Genomic DNA, 18,393 nt, shown 5'->3' with positions numbered 1-18,393 from the left:
ACATGTGGCTATTTCATGACAGTTTTTCTGGCATGAAAGGCAACAGTTTTTACAAGGGCGTGGGGACACCGTCTCAAAAACAGAGAACCCAGCCCATGATTCGAACGTATTCCTGGGTACGAGATTGCTGAAATAAACTATATTATATCTCTAACTACAGAACTCTCAAATACACACCTAATCTCTCTCACACCTAAACACCTTCTCCCAGAATCCCAGGCTTCACATGATATATATGTGACTGCTCTTGATCACCATCTGGTGGTAAGAAGTATGTACATGAAATTGTTAACCCTTTATCTCCCATACAATATCCATATTGTTACAGGGGGTTTCGGGGGGGGGGGGGGGGATGTTCAAGGGTTGGATAGGGCATGGGGTCAACGATTGGGGCTGGAGATTTGGACAAGGTGTGGGGGGCAGGTTCTGCATATTGTGTAAAGACGAACAATTCGCTCCCGCCTGGGACTGTACGGTATGTGTGTGTGTCTCAATGTCAGCTCTGGTACATGTGAACATACATGATTCCAGCCAGCAGAAGGTGACAACGGTGCTCCCTTAACCTTTGCGTGTGTACCCGGCATAAACCGGATAAAGTCGGCGAGTGACGCACTCTCGCCTTCCAACGGGGCGATCAGTTTGAGGGATCAAGATAGGAGCTTCATTTTTAACATAACGTTTCTGCTTTGGTGCACGTGTCAGTGAGTGGGGAGATTTTCACTGACTGACCGTCTCTGTGATAAACACCGAGACACGTCTTCGATCTGTGTGTGAAGATAGTTCAGCGCAAGGTTCAGCACTGGGGATTTACCCATCATGCTTGTGGTAGTTCCAAGTAAAAACTGCCCAATTAGGGGGAGGGGGAGGTGGATTAAGAGACCCAAGAAGGATGGGTAAACATGCTTTGCTCAGTAGAAGAGCCGATGCTGGCAGTGAGTGGCTTTGCTGAATGGTTTGTTTCTGTGTGAAGTCTCCTGTGTATTTTAACATATCTCTGAATTAACCATTCCCTCCCCGAGCTAACTGCGCTCAGCATCTTACTGACGTCTCCCAGAGCAGTAAGATCCCAGCTTTAACCCCGAGTTTGAACCTGGGCAATAGTGAAGGCAGGTCCAGTTAATCTTGGTCTACCCGAGGCACACGATCAATTGGCCTGCATCCCTCTGCTCCCTGGTGTGGGGAACGACGTGAGTGGATATTTCACAAGGCACAACCTTGGGCCCAGTGCTAACAGGTCTTGGCTGAGGGACCAGCTGGCCAGTGCTCACAGAATCTTCAGGAGAACTGGAAGGAATTGGACATTGAATTGAAAGCCTGTTTGAACCCTTGTTGTTAGTCAGGGACCGGAATCAAAAGCCAGGCACAGCAAAGTCAAACAATAGCGGAATATTCATTCACAGCTTGATCTGTGTTGTGTTTTTTTCCGTGAGTAAATTAGCTTCTGATGTGATGGGACTGTGCTACACAAAACACTCAATTATGTACAAACAGAGAAGGAGCAGAATTAATTCCACTCGGAGAGGCAAACCTGCAGAAACTCTCATTAAACATGCAGAATCTTAATCAGCAGCTTCCTGCCGCACTGCCACACTGCCACACTGTCACACTGCCACACTGTCACACTGCCACACTGCCACACTGCCACACTGCCACACTGCCACGCTGCCACACTGCCACACTGTCACACTGCCACACTGCCACGCTGCCACACTGCCACACTGTCAGACTGCCACACTGCCACACTGTCACACTGCCACGCTGTCACGCTGTCACGCTGTCACGCTGCCACACTGCCACACTGCCGCACTGCCGCACTGCCACACTGCCACACTGTCACACTGCCACACTGTCACGCTGCCACACTGTCACACTGCCGCACTGCCACACTGCCACACTGTCACACTGCCACACTGTCACACTGTCACACTGCCACACTGCCACACTGCCACACTGCCACACTGCCACGCTGTCACGCTGCCGCACTGCCGCACTGCCACACTGCCACACTGTCACACTGCCACACTGCCACACTGTCACGCTGTCACACTGCCACACTGTCACACTGTCACACTGCCACACTGTCACACTGCCACACTGCCACACTGTCACACTGCCACACTGCCACACTGTCACACTGTCACACTGCCACGCTGTCACGCTGCCACGCTGCCACACTGCCACACTGTCACGCTGCCACGCTGTCGCGCTGTCGCGCTGTCACGCTGCCACGCTGTCACGCTGCCACGCTGCCACACTGCCACACTGCCACGCTGTCACACTGTCACACTGTCACACTGCCACACTGTCACACTGCCACACTGCCACACTGCCACACTGTCACACTGTCACACTGTCACTCTGCCACACTGCCACGCTGCCGCACTGTCGCACTGCCACGCTGCCACGCTGCCACGCTGCCACACTGTCACACTGTCACACTGCCACGCTGCCACGCTGCCACACTGTCACACTGTCACACTGTCACACTGCCACGCTGCCACGCTGCCACGCTGCCACGCTGCCACGCTGCCACACTGCCACACTGTCACACTGTCACTCTGCCACACTGCCACGCTGCCACGCTGCCACACTGCCACACTGTCACGCTGCCACGCTGCCACACTGCCACACTGTCACACTGTCACGCTGCCACGCTGCCACACTGCCACGCTGCCACGCTGCCACACTCACACTGTCACACTGTCACGCTGCCACACTGCCACACTGTCACACTGTCACGCTGCCACACTGCCACACTGCCACGCTGCCACGCTGCCACGCTGCCACACTGGCACACTGCCACACTGTCACGCTGCCACGCTGCCACACTGCCACACTGTCACACTGTCACGCTGCCACGCTGCCGCACTGCCGCACTGCCACACTGCCACACTGCCACACTGTCACACTGCCACGCTGCCACACTGTCACACTGCCGCACTGCCACGCTGCCACACTGTCACACTGCCACACTGTCACACTGTCACACTGTCACACTGTCACACTGCCACACTGTCGCACTGCCGCACTGCCACGCTGCCACACTGTCACACTGCCACACTGCCACACTGTCACACTGTCACACTGCCACACTGCCACGCTGCCACACTGCCGCACTGCCACACTGCCACACTGCCGCACTGTTGCACTGCCACACTGCCACACTGTCACACTGCCACGCTGCCACGCTGCCACGCTGCCGCGCTGCCACACTGCCACACTGTCGCACTGCCACACTGCCACACTGCCACGCTGCCACACTGCCACACTGCCACACTGTCACGCTGCCACGCTGCCACGCTGCCACACTGCCACGCTACCACACTGTCACACTGTCGCACTGCCGCACTGCCACACTGTCACACTGTCGCACTGCCGCACTGCCACACTGCCACACTGACACACTGCCACGCTGTCACACTGCCACACTGTCACACTGTCACACTGTCACACTGCCGCACTGCCACACTGCCGCACTGCCACACTGTCACACTGTCACACTGTCACACTGCCACGCTGTCACACTGGCACACTGCCACACTGTCACACTGGCACACTGCCACACTGTCACACTGCCACACTGTCACACTGCCACGCTGCCACACTGCCACACTGTCACACTGCCACACTGGCACACTGCCACACTGTCACACTGTCACACTGCCACGCTGCCACACTATCACACTGCCACACTGCCACACTGTCACACTGTCACACTGTCACACTGCCACGCTGTCACACTGCCACACTGTCACACTGGCACACTGCCACACTGCCACACTGTCACACTGCCACACTGTCACACTGCCACGCTGTCACACTGCCACACTGCCACACTGCCACACTGTCACGCTGCCACGCTGTCACACTGGCACACTGCCACACTGCCACACTGTCACACTGCCACACTGTCACACTGCCACACTGCCACACTGCCACACTGCCACGCTGTCACACTGCCACACTGTCACACTGGCACACTGCCACACTGTCACACTGCCACACTGTCACACTGCCACGCTGTCACACTGTCACACTGCAAGCAGCTGCAGTAAATCACTGCTTCATCTGTTTGGCCATTCTGCCCATTCAAACCTGTCCGTCTGATATCCCTGGATTACAATCCCAGTGTGTGTGATCACGGACTGCCCTATCGGGTACGCTGCTACCTCAAATACATTATTAGAAACGTACCACTGTGTGTACTGGGAATATATATTGGGAATTCTGTACTTGGCATATCCTACCAGGAATACCGTACACGGCATACAATAACGGAGATGCCACACTGGAAATATATTATCACAAATAAACCACCAGGAATACCCCTCCGGGAAGATACTACTGGTGTCTGTGTCTGTGTGCGTGTGTGTCTGTGTGTGTGTCTGGTGTGTGTGTCTGGTGTGTGTGTCTGGTGTGTGTGTCTGGTGTGTGTGTGTCTGTGTGTCTGTGTGCGTGCGTGTGTCTGTGTGTGTGTGCCTGTGTGTGTGTGTGTCTGTGCGTGTGTGTCTGTGTGTGTGTGTGTCTGTGTGTGTGTCTGGTGTGTGTCTGGTGTGTGTGTCTGGTGTGTGTGTGTCTGTGTTCGTGTGTGTGTGTGTGTGTCTGTGTGCATGTGTGTCTGTGCGTGTGTGTGTGTGTGTCTGTGTGTGTGTCTGGTGTGTGTCTGGTGTGTGTGTGTCTGTGTGCGTGTGTGTGTCTGTGTGTGTATGTCTGGTGTGTGTGTGTCTGTGTGCGTGTGTGTGTCTGTGTGCGTGTGTGTCTGTGTGCGTGTGTGTGTGTCTGGTGTGTGTGTCTGGTGTGTGTCTGAGTGTGTGTCTGTGTGCGTGTGTGTGTGTCTGGTGTGTGTGTCTGGTGTGTCTGTGTGTCTGTGCGTGTGTGTGTCTGTGTGCGTGTGTGTGTCTGTGTGCGTGTGTGTGTGTCTGGTGTGTGTGCCTGGTGTGTGTCTGAGTGTGTGTCTGTGTGCGTGTGTGTGTGTCTGGTGTGTGTGTCTGTGTGTGTGTCTGTGTGTGTGTCTGGTGTGTGTGTCTGGTGTGTGTGTCTGGTGTGTCTGTGTGTCTGTGTGCGGGTGTGTGTGTCTGGTGTGTGTGTCTGGTGTGTCTGTGTGCGTGTGTGTGTGTCTGGTGTGTGTGTCTGGTGTGTGTGTGTGTCTGTGTGCACGTGTGTGTGTGTGTGTCTGTGTGTGTGTCTGGTGTGTCTGTGTGTGTCTGTGTGTGTGTCTGGTGTGTGTGTCTGGTGTGTGTGTCTGTCTGTGTGTGTCTGGTGTGTGTGTGTGTCTGTGTGCGTGTGTGTGTGTGTGTCTGGGTGTGTGTCTGGGTGTGTGTGTGTCTGTGTGTGTGTGTGTCTGGTGTGTGTGTGTGTCTGTGTGCGTGTGTCTGTGTGTGTCTGTGTGTGTGTCTGGGTGTGTGTGTGTCTGTGTGCGTGTGTGTGTGCGTGTGTGTGTCTGTGTACGTGTGTCTGTGTGTGTGTCTGTGTGTGTGTCTGGTGTGTGTGTGTCTGTGTGCGTGTGTGTGTCTGGTGTGTGTGTGTGTCTGTGTGCGTGTGTCTGTGTGTGTGTCTGGGTGTGTGTGTGTCTGTGTGCGTGTGTGTGTGTCTGGTGTGTGTGTGTGTCTGTGTGTGTGTGTGTCTGCATGTGTGTGTGTCTGTGTGCGTGTGTGTGTGTCTGGTGTGTGTGTGTGTCTGTGTGCGTGTGTGTGTCTGTGTGTGTGTGTCTGTGTGTGTCTGGTTTGTGTGTGTGTCTGTGTGCGTGTGTGTGTCTGTGTGTGTGTCTGTGTGTGTGTCTGTGTTTGTGTCTGGTGTGTGTGTCTGTGTGTGTGTCTGTGTGTGTGTCTGTGTGTGTGTGTCTGTGTGCGTGTGTCTGTGTGTGTGTCTGTGTGCGTGTGTCTGTGTGTGTGTCTGTGTGTGTGTCTGGTGTGTGTGTGTGTGTGCGTGTGTGTGTGTCTGTGAGCGTGTGTGTGTCTGGTGTGTGTGTGTGTCTGTGTGCGTGTGTCTGTGTGTCTGGGTGTGTGTGTGTCTGTGTGCGTGTGTGTGTCTGTGTGCACGTGTGTGTGTGTCTGTGTGTGTCTGGTGTGTGTGTCTGGTGTGTCTGTGTGTGTCTGTGTGTGTGTCTGGTGTGTGTGTCTGGTGTGTGTGTCTGTCTGTGTGTGTCTGGTGTGTGTGTGTGTCTGTGTGCGTGTGTGTGTGTGTGTCTGGGTGTGTGTCTGGGTGTGTGTGTGTCTGTGTGTGTGTGTGTCTGGTGTGTGTGTGTCTGTGTGCGTGTGTCTGTGTGTGTCTGTGTGTGTGTCTGGGTGTGTGTGTGTCTGTGTGCGTGTGTGTGTGCGTGTGTGTGTCTGTGTACGTGTGTCTGTGTGTGTGTCTGTGTGTGTGTCTGGTGTGTGTGTGTCTGTGTGCGTGTGTGTGTCTGGTGTGTGTGTGTGTCTGTGTGCGTGTGTCTGTGTGTGTGTCTGGGTGTGTGTGTGTCTGTGTACGTGTGTGTGTGTCTGGTGTGTGTGTGTGTCTGTGTGCGTGTGTGTGTGTCTGGGTGTGTGTGTGTCTGTGTGCGTGTGTGTGTGCCTGGTGTGTGTGTGTCTGTGTGCGTGTGTGTGTCTGTGTGTGTGTGTCTGTGTGTGTCTGGTTTGTGTGTGTGTCTGTGTGCGTGTGTGTGTCTGTGTGTGTGTGTCTGTGTGTGTGTCTGTGTTTGTGTCTGGTGTGTGTGTCTGTGTGTGTGTCTGTGTGTGTGTCTGTGTGCGTGTGTCTGTGTGCGTGTGTCTGTGTGTGTGTCTGTGTGCGTGTGTCTGTGTGTGTGTCTGTGTGTGTGTCTGGTGTGTGTGTGTGTGTGCGTGTGTGTGTGTCTGTGAGCGTGTGTGTGTCTGGTGTGTGTGTGTGTCTGTGTGCGTGTGTCTGTGTGTCTGGGTGTGTGTGTGTCTGTGTGCGTGTGTGTGTCTGTGTGCGTGTGTGTGTCTGGTGTGTGTGTGTGTCTGTGTGCGTGTGTCTGTGTGTCTGGGTGTGTGTGTGTCTGTGTGTGTGTGTGTGCGTGTGTGTGTGTGTGTGTGTGTCTGCGTGTGTGTGTGTCTGGTGTGTGTGTGTCTGGTGTGTGTTTGGAAGCTGAGTTTGCGCATTCGGAACAAAGTGGATTTGAGGCCGGCTGAGTTTAAAAAGGATTTTCGGCTGAATCCTGAGGAGCAAGTGAACAAATTGCAGCAAAGGAAGTAATATTAAGCCTGAGGCCTAGTGGGTCGGGTTTGTTGGTGCTTCGTTCAAGGGCCCTTTTCCTGATGATGAATTTTTGTAAAATCTTCTCCCTTGGATTTTTAACCCTTTAGGTACTTGGCCCTTGTTCCACTTTGAGGCGTTTACCCTATTTTATGTAAACTAACGTTTATTGTTTGCGCTGATCCCACTGAAAGGTGGTCCAGGCTGGAGCTCCTGTTGTTCCAGGAGGCCACAGACAAAACACTCACTCACAACCCAACCTAACATCCCGAATTGAGAGAGATCAACCGGTCCATCGAACCTGGTCCACACCACAATGGCTGAAGCATTTGAGCAGATTCCCCATTCCCACCATCCCCTCTTCCTAACCCCTTATGCCTCTCTCCTCTACTCTTACCCCAATCGCTTGTTATCCCCCCCGCTCTCCGTTCTTTTCCTTCCCCCTCTCTCCCAACAGCTTGCCATCCACTCCCCTCACCAGTCCAGGGTTGGTTGTGGGATAGCAAACTCAGGACACAATGGATTCCAGAACCTTCCTTCATGATATCACAGACCCCTCCCCCATTTAGATCATAAAATCAGCTTGTCTTCCACTGAATTTTGGAGATTAAAGAGCGACCTCACTGCGCACTTTACAATGTTAAAGGAGCCGGCAGGGTTATTCCAGAGGAGCCATTTCCTTTGGAAGGAGGGACATCAGAAAATGGAGCCAGGCCCTTCCGGGGCCTAGTCAGGAAGCATTCCTCCTACAAAGGGCAGTGGAAATCTGGAACTCACTCCCCTCAAAGCTGTGGGTGCTGGGGTACAATCGGAGCTGTGGGTGCTGGGGTACAATCGGAGCTGTGGGTGCTGGGGTACAATCGGAGCTGTGGGTGCTGGGGTACAATCGGAGCTGTGGGTGCTGGGGTACAATCGGAGCTGTGGGTGCTGGGGTACAATCGGAGCTGTCAAGCTGTGGGTGCTGGGGTACAATCGGAGCTGTCAAGCTGTGGGTGCTGGGGTACAATCGGAGCTGTCAAGCTGTGGGTGCTGGGGTACAATCGGAGCTGTCAAGCTGTGGGTGCTGGGGTACAATCGGAGCTGTCAAGCTGTGGGTGCTGGGGTACAATCGGAGCTGTCAAGCTGTGGGTGCTGGGGTACAATCGGAGCTGTCAAGCTGTGGGTGCTGGGGTACAATCGGAGCTGTCAAGACTGAGATGGACAGATCTTTGTTAACTCAGGAATCAGAGCAGGTGGGTTAAAGGCGAGATTCAGATCAGCTTTAACCTCCTCGGAGTGGGTTCGAGTGGCTAAATGGCCTCTCCCTGTTTGGGCAAAATGTGTCTGAGGGAAGGGGCCAAATCACAGATACTCTCGTCTGTGAGTCAAATCACACAAAAATTGTGACTTGTTTCAAACCGTCAAATATACATCAAGAATTGGCAGAAGGGAAAATGAACGAGAGCAACTGATTCAATTAGTTTCACTTTGATTAATGGAGCAGGCAACAAATTAATAATTGATTTATTGTTAGAAACTGAATTAAAATCTGATAGAATCTGTTCAGACCCAATGCTGCTCAGTTCATTGCTCCTGGTATAAATGAACAAAGCATTCAGTGATTCCAATGCATTATCTGGAGCGCTGCCCTGTGCAACCATGTTGATCCGAGTGTCAACTTTATTATCTTCCGTAATCAGGCACAACCCGGAACTTTTCACTAAACGTTACAGAGCAGAGAGGCCAGACTGTGTCGTGAACGGGAGCAGAATCATGTGTGAGGAATCAGACCTGATACCTGTGCAATGAGGCCTTTGCCAAAGGGGATACGGCGAGATCTCACTCAGCTCAGATACTGAATGCAGACAAACAGACAGAAACCCTGTACAGAGGGAGGAGAATTGCAAAGACCGAGAGTTAAACCTTTCGAGTTAATACTAATAATGGGTGCGATTCAATCCCACAGGCAGTGAGGGAGGGTCCTGTAATCCCACAGGCAGTGAGGGAGGGTCCTGTAATCCCACAGGCAGTGAGGGAGGGTCCTGTAATCCCACAGGCAGTGAGGGAGGGTCCTGTAATCCCACAGGCAGTGAGGGGGGGGTCCTGTAATCCCACAGGCAGTGAGGGAGGGTCCTGTAATCCCACAGGCAGTGAGGGAGGGTCCTGTAATCCCACAGGCAGTGAGGGAGGGTCCTGTAATCCCACAGGCAGTGAGGGAGGGTCCTGTAATCCCACAGGCAGTGAGGGAGGGTCCTGTAATCCCACAGGCAGTGAGGGAGGGTCCTGTAATCCCACAGGCAGTGAGGGAGGGTCCTGTAATCCCACAGGCAGTGAGGGAGGGTCCTGTAATCCCACAGGCAGTGAGGGAGGGTCCTGTAATCCCACAGGCAGTGAGGGAGGGTCCTGTAATCCCACAGGCAGTGAGGGAGGGTCCTGTAATCCCACAGGCAGTGAGGGAGGGTCCTGTAATCCCACAGGCAGTGGGGGGGTCCTGCATTCAGAGACTCTGATCCATGTTGTCCCTACTCACTACCCAGTGAGTGCCGTTTCTGTGATGTGTAACCAGACACATTGACTGTCGGTTTCACCATCAGTTCTGATTTCCCATCCGTTCCTGTCTGTCCTCCTCCATCTGAATCAATGTTATCAATCTGTATTAGCGTCGATCTCGTGTGTTTTTACATCTGTTCATCTTTCGATTTCTCACCATGTCAGGTGTGAGGTGTGAGTTCGGTATCTGTCTCTGAATCTATCGACTGTTTCCTCGCACAATCTGGCACTTCCCGTCTGCTTTTCATCTTCGTGTACCTCCCCTCTCCCTCTTTCCCTCTTCCATCCTAGCTCTCTCTCTGCTTTCCCTCTCTCTATCTCCCTCTCTCTATCTAATATATGTTTTTCTCCATCTCCTCTATCTCCCTCTCTCGATTTCGCTCTCCATTACTTCTTTCTCTATCTCTCTCTATATATATTTATTTCTCTCTCTGTCCCTCCACCTCTCTCCAACTCTCCGTCAGTCTCTCTAGATTTACATTCTTCCTCACTCCAGTTAGATGTCTGCCTCCTTATCCATTCGATATTTTCTATATATTTCCTGCCCTATCTGTCTGTCTCTCATAAGAACATAAGAACTAGGAGCAGGAGTCGGCCATCTGGCCCCTCGAGCCTGCTCCGCCATTCAATGAGATCATGGCTGATCTTTGTGGACTCAGCTCCACTCTCCGGCCCGTACACCATATCCCCGAATCCCTTTATTCTTTAGAAAGGCATCTATCTTTTTCTTAAAAACGTTTAAAGAAGGAGCCTCAACTGCGTCACTGGGCAAGGAATTCCAGAGATTCACAACCCTTTGGGTGAAGAAGTTCCTCCTACAGTCCGTCCTAAATCTACTTCCCCTTATTTTGAGGCTATGCCCCCTAGTTCTGCTTTCACCCGCCAGTGGAAACAACCTGCCCGCATCTATCCTATCTATTCCCTTCATAATTTTATATGTTTCAATAAGATCCCCCCCGCATCCTTCTAAACTCCAATGAGTACAGTCCCAGTCTACTCAACCTCTCGTCATAATCTAATCCCCTCAACTCTGGGATCAACCTAGTGAATCTCCTCTGCACTCCCTCCAGTGCCAATATGTCCTTTCTCAGGTAAGGAGACCAAAACTGAACACAATACTCCAGGTGTGGCCTCACCAACACTCTATACAATTGCAGCATAACCTCCCTAGTCTTGAACTCCATCCCTCTAACAATGAAAGACAAAACTCGATTAGCCTTCTTAATCACCTGTTGCACCTGCACTCCAACTTTTTGCGACTCGTGCACCAGCACACCCAGGTCCCTCTGCACAGCAGCATGTTTTAACATCTTACCGTTTAAATAATAATCCATTCTGCTGTTATTCCTCCCAAAATGGATAGCCTCAAACTTGGCAACATTGAATTCCATCTGCCAGACCCTAGCCCATTCACCTAACCTATCCAAATCCTTTTGCAGACTTCCGGTATCCTCTGCACTTTTTGCTTTACCACTCATCTTAGTGTCGTCTGCAAACTTTGACACATTGCACTTGGTCCCCAACTCCAAATCGTTTATGTAAATTGTGAACAACTGCGGGCCCAACACTGATCCTTGAGGGACCCCACTAGTTACAGGTTGCCAACCAGAGAAACACCCATTTATCCCCACTCTCTGCTTTCTGTTAGTTAACCAATCCTCTACCCATGCTACCACTTTACCCTCAATGCCATGCATCTTTAGTTTATGCAGCAACCTTTGGTGTGGCACCTTGTCAAAAGCTTTCTGGAAATCCAGATATACCACATCCATTGGCCCCCCGTTATCTACTCTCTTTTTCAATCTATTTCAGTCTCAATATCTCTCTTTATCTCTTTCTCTGTTTCTTTACCTGTCTCTCTGAAACTGTTCCTGGGATTTTCCTCTCCCAGCTTCGGTGGGAATCGGCATGGGTGGCAGCAGCCAAAAGCCCGTTGACTTTGGAAAGGAATTGGCCAGGTTGGAAATCCTGCCCAAGATCTTTTCTTCCTCTGCTTCTGTCCCTCTGCACCTCGGTTTATAGCTCTTCATTTCATCCCTGCTGTGAATCTCGTTCTATCATTCCTGTTTCTCAGTTTGTCTCTCTCCTCCCCATCATGATCCATCTCACTCACTCTAATTGCGTCAAACGTGTTAGTTAGTTGGATACAGAATCCCTACAGTGCAGAAGGAGACCATTTGGCCCATCGAGCTTGCACCAACCCACTGAAAGAGCACTCAACCTCGGCCCACCCCAGCCCCGTAACCCCACCTAGGGGCAATTTATCATGGCCAATCCACCTAACCCGCACATCTTTGGACTGTGGGAGGAAACCGGAGCACCCGGAGGAAACCCACGCGCACACGGGGAGAGCTCCGCTCAGTCACCCGAGGTTGGAATAGAACCTGGGCCCCTGGCACTGTGAGGCAGCAGTGCTAACCACTGTGCCGTCGAGCACACCTTCTAAATCGTTCCCGGGAATCTGGTACCTGATGAAGCACTAACACTTTGTGAACACGGGGTCGAGGCAGCAGCAGAATGTGACGGTCTTCATGGTCAAACCTCCTGCCTAAGCTCAGTGTACATACGGCGAATAGTTTGGGCAGATACCAGGAAACAGGAAAAATAAAAACTTTTGATTGTTCAGAACCTTCCAAAGTCCCAGGACATCGCAAATCACTTCACCGTCAATGAAGTATTTTTGACGTGCAATCACTGAGGCGAGGCCGCCCATTTATACACAGCAAGGTCCCACAAACGGCAATGGGATAATGACCAGAAAACCTGTTTTTCTGCTGTTGAGTAATATTGTCCGGGTCACTGGGTGAACCTCCCACGCTCGCCCTTCTAAACTGTGCCACGGGACCTTTAACTTCCACCTCAGAGTCTCGGCCTAATGTCTTTCAAAAGCTGGCAGCCGTGACAGTGACGCACGCCCTCCGCACTCCACCAAGTGTTAGTCTGCAACGTGGGACTGGAACCTACACCTGTGTGACTGAGAGGTGAGAGCAGTCAGCCAGCGCTGGTATTCAACGGACGCCGATTTTGTCCATTAGCCCCAGTTTGTTGTTCCTGTTACAAGGCACCACCTGGGGGTCACCTGAAAATCTCCCTCATACAGGATAAAGAAGCTGCGAGATTGGGACAGCGAATTCCAAGGTTAGGCAACTGAAGGTCGAGGCACCAATGGTGGAGCAATTGAAATTGGGGGGTTCGTAAAAGGCCAGAATTTAAGGAGTACCAGGCAAGGGAATAAAGCAGGACCCTGGGAAGCACCAAGGATCAGAGGGACCTTGGTCTGCATGTACACCCGTCCCTTAAGGCAGCAGAGCAGGTGGGTACAGTGGCTAAGGAGGTATATGGTAACATTGCCTTTATTGGCCGAGGCAGAGGGTTTAAGAGCAGGAAGGTTATTGTCATGGGCCAGGGTTTAGAGAACCCCAAAGTGTATCATGGAGTTCACCTGACCCACAACTTTTAATAGATTGTGGTTATGGGGAGCACACGGTCCACTCTACAGGTGTGGTGCAAACTGAGCTTTCCAGTACTTTTAAATTAAAACAATGTTTATTCTATGAACTCAAGTTAACCTTTTTAAACATACAGTGAACATCTTAGCCACCACCAATTCAAATAAACCCCCCAAAAAATACAACACTAAGTAATCCTTAATAACTTCCCCAACAACATCCAGAAGACAAAAGAAACACCTTTTAACAGAAGCACATCAGGTTTAAATTCTCTACTGAGAACATTTATAATTCTGAATTCACCAAAGGATCAAGAGACAGTGTTTACATGGCAGAGAGAACACCGGTACACCTGCTCTGTCTGGCTTCAGCTCCAACACTGAAACAAAACCAAAAAAAACACAGACACACCCAAGCTTTTCTCACGATGAAACTAAAAAGCAGAGCCAGAGCTCCACCCACTCTCTGACATCTCTGCAGTAATAAACACCCATTTCTTAAAGGTACACCCTCTACAGTTATTCCATAAAAACATCCATTTCTTAATGGTATTCTCACATGAAAAGTTTTGGTCTCCTTACCTGAGAAAGGACGTACTGGCGCTGGAGGGTGTGCAGAGGAGATTCACCAGGTTAATCCCAGAGCTGAAGGGGTTGGATTACGAGGAGAGGTTGAGTAGACTGGGACTGTACTCGTTGGAATTTAGAAGGATGCGAGGGGATCTTATAGAAACATATAAGATTATGAAGGGAATAGATAGGATAGATGCGGGCAGGTTGTTTCCACTGGCGGGTGAAAGCAGAACTAGGGGGCATAGCCTCAAAATAATGGGAAGTAGATTTAGGACTGAGTTTAGGAGGAACTTCTTCACCCAAAGGGTTGTGAATCTATGGAATTCCTTGCCCAGTGAAGCAGTAGAGGCTCCTTCATTAAATGTTTTTAAGATAAAGATAGATCGTTTTTTGAAGAATAAAGGGATTAAGGGTTATGGTGTTCGGGCCGGAAAGTGGAGCTGAGTCCACAAAAGATCAGCCATGATCTCATTGAATGGTGGAGCAGGCTCGAGGGGCCAGATGGCCTACTCCTGCTCCTAGTTCTTATGGAGTGTGTGTGGGGGGCGGGTTACGGAGAGTGTGAGGGGGGTTACGGAGAGTGTGAGGGGGGTTACGGAGAGTGTGAGGGGGATTACGGAGTGTGTGAGGGGGTTATGGAGAGTGGGGGGGGTTTAGTGTGGGGGGGTTACGGAGAGTGTGGGGGGTTGCAGAGAGTGTGGGGCGGTTACGGAGAATGTGGGGCGGTTACGGAGAGTGTGGGGGTTTATGGGGAGTATGAGGGGTTACAGAGAGTGTGGGGGGGTTAGTGTGTGGGGGGTTACAGAGAGTGGGGGGGTTATGGAGAGTGTGGGGGTGTTAGTGTATGGGAGGGTTAGTGTGTGTGGGGGGTTACAGAGAGTGTGGGGGGGTTAGTGTGTGGGGGGGGTTACAGAGAGTGTGGGGGGTTACGGAGAGTGTGAGGCGGTTATGGAGAGTGGGGGGTTACAGAGAGTGTGGGGGTAACAGAGAGTGTGGGGGGGTTACGGAGAGTGTGGGGGGTTACAGAGAGTGTGGGGGGGTTACGGAGAGTGTGGGTGGGTTACGGAGAGTGTGGGGGGGTTACAGAGAGTGTGGGGCGGTTACGGAGAGTGGGGGGGGGTTACAGAGAGTGTGGGGCGGTTACGGAGAGTGGGGGGGGGTTACAGAGAGTGTGGGGGTTTATGGAGAGTATGAGGGGGGTTATGGAGAGGACGGGTTATGGAGAGTGTGAGGGGGTTATGGAGAGTGTGGGGGGGTTAGTGTGTGGGGGGTTACAGAGAGTGTGGGGGGTTAGTGTGTAGGGGGGGTTACAGAGAATGTGGGGGTTAGTGTGTGGGGGGTTACAGAGAGTGTGGGGGGTTAGTGTGTGTGGGGGGGGTTAGTGTTGAACGTTCTTTGTCAGTTTCCTGTTCTCTCTGTTTTGGGGTTTATTTTATTACATAGAACATAGAACATACAGTGCAGAAGGAGGCCATTCGGCCCATCGAGTCTGCACCGACCCACATTAATCCCTCACTTCCGCCTTATCCCCGCAACCCAATAACCCCTCCCAACCCTTATGGACACTACGGGTAATTTAGCATGGCCAATCCACCTAACCTGCACGTCTTTGGACTGTGGGAGGAAACCGGAGCACCCGGAGGAAACCCACGCGGACACGGGGAGAACGTGCAAACTCCACACAGACAGTGACCCAGCGGGGAATCGAACCTGGGACCCTGGCGCTGTGAAGCCACAGTGCTAATCACTTGTGCTACCGATCGGGTTGAGCTGATATTTCAGCTTTATTCCCAGAGTTTAGAGTTGATGTTGGAGTTTAGAGTTGATGTTGGAGTTTAGAGTTGATGTTGGAGTTTAGAGTTGATGTTGGAGTTTAGAGTTGATGTTGGAGTTTAGAGTTGATGTTGGAGTTGATGTTGGAGTTTAGAGTTGATGTTGGAGTTGATGTTGGAGTTTAGAGTTGATGTTGGAGTTGATGTTGGAGTTGATGTTGGAGTTGATGTTGGAGTTTAGAGTTGATGTTGGAGTTGATGTTGGAGTTGATGTTGGAGTTTAGAGTTGATGTTGGAGTTTAGAGTTGATGTTGGAGTTGATGTTGGAGTTGATGTTGGAGTTTAGAGTTGATGTTGGAGTTTAGAGTTGATGTTGGAGTTGATGTTGGAGTTTAGAGTTGATGTTGGAGTTTAGAGTTGATGTTGGAGTTGATGCTGGAGTTGATGTTGGAGTTTAGAGTTGATGTTGGAGTTGATGTTGGAGTTTAGAGTTGATGTTGGAGTTGATGTTGGAGTTTAGAGTTGATGTTGGAGTTGATGTTGGAGTTTAGAGTTGATGTTGGAGTTGATGTTGGAGTTGATGTTGGAGTTTAGAGTTGATGTTGGAGTTGATGTTGGAGTTTATGTTGGAGTTTAGAGTTGATGTTGGAGTTGATGTTGGAGTTTAGAGTTGATGTTGGAGTTGATGTTGGAGTTTAGAGTTGATGTTGGAGTTGATGTTGGAGTTTAGAGTTGATGTTGGAGTTGATGTTGGAGTTGATGTTGGAGTTGATGTTAGAGTTTAGAGTTGATGTTGGAGTTTAGAGTTGATGTTGGAGTTGATGTTGGAGTTTAGAGTTGATGTTGGAGTTGATGTTGGAGTTTAGAGTTGATGTTGGAGTTGATGTTGGAGTTTAGAGTTGATGTTGGAGTTGATGTTGGAGTTGATGTTGGAGTTTATGTTGGAGTTGATGTTGGAGTTTAGAGTTGATGTTGGAGTTTAGAGTTGATGTTGGAGTTTAGAGTTGATGTTGGAGTTTAGAGTTGATGTTGGAGTTGATGTTGGAGTTGATGTTGGAGTTTAGAGTTGATGTTGGAGTTGATGTTGGAGTTTAGAGTTGATGTTGGAGTTGATGTTGGAGTTGATGTTGGAGTTTAGAGTTGATGTTGGAGTTGATGTTGGAGTTTAGAGTTGATGTTGGAGTTGATGTTGGAGTTGATGTTGGAGTTTAGAGTTGATGTTGGAGTTTAGAGTTGATGTTGGAGTTGGATGGTTTGGAGGTTTAGAGTTGTTGGTTGGAGTTGATGTTGGAGTTTAGAGTTGATGTTGGAGTTGATGTTGGAGTTTAGAGTTGATGTTGGAGTTTAGAGGTTGATGTTGGAGTTGATGTTGGAGTTTAGAGTTGATGTTGGAGTTGATGTTGGAGTTTAGAGTTGATGTTGGAGTTGATGTTGGAGTTGATGTTGGAGTTGATGTTGGAGTTTAGAGTTGATGTTGGAGTTGATGTTGGAGTTTATGTTGGAGTTTAGAGGTGATGTTGGAGTTGATGTTGGAGTTTAGAGTTGATGTTGGAGTTGATGTTGGAGTTTAGAGTTGATGTTGGGTTGATGTTGGAGTTAGAGTTGATGTTGGAGTTGATGTTGAGTTGATGTTGGAGTTTAGAGTTGATGTTGGAGTTTAGAGTGATGTTGGAGTTGATGTTGGAGTTGATGTTGGTAGTTTAGAGTTGATGTTGGAGTTGATGTGGAGTTTAGAGTTGATGTTGGAGTTGATGTTGGAGTTTAGAGTTGATGTTGGAGCTGATGTTGGAGTTGATGTGGAGTTTAGAGTTGATGTTGGAGTTGATGTTGGAGTTTAGAGTTGATGTTGAGTTGATGTTGGAGTTGATGTTGGAGTTGATGTTGGAGTTGATGCTGGGAGTTTAGAGGTTGATGTTGGAGTTGATGTTGGAGTTGATGTTGGAGTTTAGAGTTGATGTTGGAGTTTAGAGTTGATGTTGGAGTTGATGTTGGAGTTGATGTTGGAGTTTAGAGTTGATGTTGGAGTTGATGTTGGAGTTGATGTTGGAGTTGATGTTGGAGTTTAGAGTTGATGTTGGAGTTTAGAGTTGATGTTGGAGTTGATGTTGGAGTTTATGTTGCTCTCAGTCTGTCCTCTGATCCATTTCCACAAAAAGGTCCTGAACATATTCTGCAGCCGGAGGGTTAAATTTCTTTAACTATCAGGAATGAACTGAAGAGAGGATAAAGATTAAAATCGAACCCGTGTCCTGCTAAAAACTGCGGCATTTTCCTGTAACATCGCCACAGAATAATGAAACGCTAATTTAATTATTTCTCCAATTTAATAGCAAATAGTTTGCATTACTCGTGCTCCACATTCCATTAATCAAATATTCCCAACACGGTTCTGCTTTGTGATTGGAGGGCCTGACACAGAGTTAGGATTCGAAAATCTCACTGTCAGATTCAGCAAACCGCAAAGAGACTCATTCATCCCCTCTCAAAACCTGTCGCAGGACCTGATACCGTGGGTCTCCCCCCCCCCTCGTCCTCCTCCCCCAAACACCCCCCCCTCTGTCCCCCCCCTCGCCCCCCTCCACTCTCCCCCTCACTCTCCCCACCACTCGTCCCCCCTCTGTCCCCCCCCAATCTCCCCCCTCTGTCCCCCCAACTCTCCCCCCCCTATGTCCACCCCAACCTCCCCCCCTCTCCCCCCATCTCGCCCCATCTCCCCACTCCCCCCCTCTGCCCCCCCATCTCCCCTCACTCTCCCCCCTCCCTCTGTCCCCCCCACCATCTCCCCCCCACTCTGCCCCCACCAATCTCCCCCCCCAACTCAATTCACCCCCCTCCCCACCTCTTCCGCCCCTCACCTCTCCCCCCCACTCTCTCCCCCACTCT

General features: G+C 50.6%; 1 protein-coding gene across 3 annotated transcripts in view; it reads left to right on the top strand.

Annotated features, from left to right (window-relative positions):
- lingo1a (leucine rich repeat and Ig domain containing 1a) overlaps positions 1-18,393 on the top strand; it is a 981,364-nt gene that overhangs the window by 861,365 nt on the left and 101,606 nt on the right. The gene's annotated exons all lie outside the window — the stretch shown is intronic.

Source organism: Scyliorhinus torazame, chromosome 30, assembly GCF_047496885.1.
Source record: "Scyliorhinus torazame isolate Kashiwa2021f chromosome 30, sScyTor2.1, whole genome shotgun sequence".
In the NCBI taxonomy this organism is placed as follows: Eukaryota; Metazoa; Chordata; class Chondrichthyes; order Carcharhiniformes; family Scyliorhinidae; genus Scyliorhinus; species Scyliorhinus torazame.
Note: the sequence above shows the minus strand (reverse complement) of the source record. Positions and strands in the feature narration are given on the sequence as shown.